This window comes from Sinocyclocheilus rhinocerous, unplaced genomic scaffold (assembly GCF_001515625.1).
Source record: "Sinocyclocheilus rhinocerous isolate Xijiao unplaced genomic scaffold, SAMN03320098_v1.1 scaffold2165, whole genome shotgun sequence".
Classification (NCBI taxonomy): domain Eukaryota; kingdom Metazoa; phylum Chordata; class Actinopteri; order Cypriniformes; family Cyprinidae; genus Sinocyclocheilus; species Sinocyclocheilus rhinocerous.
Window position 1 is genome coordinate 155,142 of NW_015653115.1, and position 2,303 is coordinate 157,444.

The window sequence follows — 2,303 nt, forward strand, 5'->3', positions numbered from 1 at the left end:
ATATTCAGCATCTTATCTTGTATTTATAGCTCCAATAATGCTGGATAGTGCAAAAAACCTCTGGAGATCTGTTTACATTTTTAGCTGTGATCACAGTGGGAACATCCGGCATTGAGAGGGATGAACAAAATATCTGTTTTGTGAAATCCTGTGATAACTAAATCTTTCTTTCTTGCTGTCTTGTCAGAGCTCTATTACCAATATGTGTAGAGAAGGAAGTTTCACATCATCGAACAAACATAGAGTGCTGTGAGTTTTCTGTGTTTGGTGTAAAACCACATTTAAACAGTTCAGATAAGCTGTTTAATCTCCAGAGGAGATGGAGTTGTGTTACTAAACAGTCTCAATCTCTCTCATGATCCCCCTTTCTCTTTACGATTCTGCTGCACATCTCTTACATCAAATGTGCATCTCTGGCATAAGCTGGCAATCAATACCAAATGTCTAATTCGCCCTGCTTTTTGTTTCTTCCCACTTCCTATTTTGTTGCTTGTCAAGGAACTGTATATTTATTCAAGTGCTTCCTGCTTAAATCAAAGAGGCAAAACTGGATTCCTGCAAGCCTCAGTCCATTAAAATGTAAACGAGTGGCTGGACGGTGAAATTACAGCTCTGGTCTTCAGTCTCGCCAGCATCCAAACTAGTCTGTGTCTCCGCTTTATGGAGGACGACACACGCCGCCTATACAGTCCCCATCATTAAGGGCTTAATTGAATGGCAACTTCAGCAATTTTGAATGTAATGAATGTACAAGCCTTCGGTACGGCGTGATGCATAGCAATGAGAAGCCGCCCTGTGTGTGGAAATATAAGAGTGCAGATTACAAACAAACTCATCTGCATTCAAAAAAGTGCTGTGGAATTAACTTGTTTGTTCGGCAAGACGACTTCTAGTTGTTTGTGATTACTGGAGGACTTTGTCATTTTCTACAGATTATACTTACAAAGAGTGGATTTCTAGCTCATCAAGAATTTTAGAGTTGAGCGTGACAAGAAAAAAAATATATTTAGTGCAGAAATTTAATTACTTTTTCATCATTTAAAAAAAAAAAAAGAACCTAGTTTTTCCATGACAGTTTTTGCAGAAATACGACTCTTATAGCAAAATAAATAATTATTTAATACTGCAAAATAAATAATTATTCATTTTGCAGTAAGAACAGAATAACTTGCGTTCAAAATATTTGTCTAAATAAATAAAATTGGATCTTCACCAACACTGGTATTCATAGTACTACGAGTTTTACCCATATGTTACCATATTATATTTTGCTTCGCAGGAAAACAAGGCCAGCCTTCTCCAAGACACTGAAAAGTGACGGTTCCGTAGTATCTAGGACAACGTTTTGATTAATTAGCTACATTGCTGCTGTTGTGGTATTTTGTGAAAGTTTAAAATAGGCCCGTAATTAATCAGCAGGGACTTCAGGACGGATAGAAGAATGACGTGTGAGAGAAAGGCCAACACGGGATCGGCCCGGCGCAGGCGTGGGTATGACAGATGGAGATTACTTCAGTTCGACATCGCCGGGAGCTTCCGCTTGCCATTACAGGAATCATCAGTTAGCTTGTATTGACATTCCATTACAGCGAGCAAACAGTGGAGTTCTGCCCTGTACTGCCTGTGCCAGTCATTACATCTGACTCCATGAGGCCCGCAGAGCTCTTTATACCCCGAGCACTTTGTCACGGTTGGAGTTCAGGACGTACCATTACTCGGTGTGGGTTGTACAATTGTTTTTTATGTTAGAAATGGCGCCCCATGAGGTGTTTACACTAAATCAATTGATGGCTTTATGTTTCCTACCTCTAAAGCCTGTTCACACTCAAAGGCTTTGAAACCTAGTCGTATTATTGGTCGTAATTTTTTTTTTTTACTGCTGGATGCCCTAACGTGATTGGTAAAATAAGCAGGTGGTCATAACACCAATTGAAGATGGTAGATCTTATATAAAATGAATATAATTATACATAATGAAATTATAATATATATATATATATATATATATATATACATTTGTTGAACCACCTCTTGCTTTAATTACAGTCTTTAGTCTGTTTGGATTTGTCTCTACTAACTTCTAGACTTTGCTCACTCTTCTTTGCAGAACTGCTGAAGTTCGGTTAAATTTGATGGTGAGCGTTTGTGGACTGCAGCCTTCAAGTCATTCCACAGATTTTCAGTGGGGTTTAAGTCTGGGCTCTGACTATAGGCAATGCAGGGACATTCAGCTTTTTCTCCTTCAACCACTGTGTGCTCAGTTCTGCTGTGTGCTTTGGGTCATTGTCATGTTGGAAGGTAAA

At 38.8% G+C, this 2,303-nt stretch overlaps 1 protein-coding gene across 1 annotated transcript in view; it reads right to left on the reverse strand.

Annotated features, from left to right (window-relative positions):
* The window catches only part of LOC107715574 (raftlin-like), a 22,113-nt gene that overhangs the window by 3,302 nt on the left and 16,508 nt on the right, over positions 1 to 2,303 (reverse strand). The window lies entirely within an intron of this gene.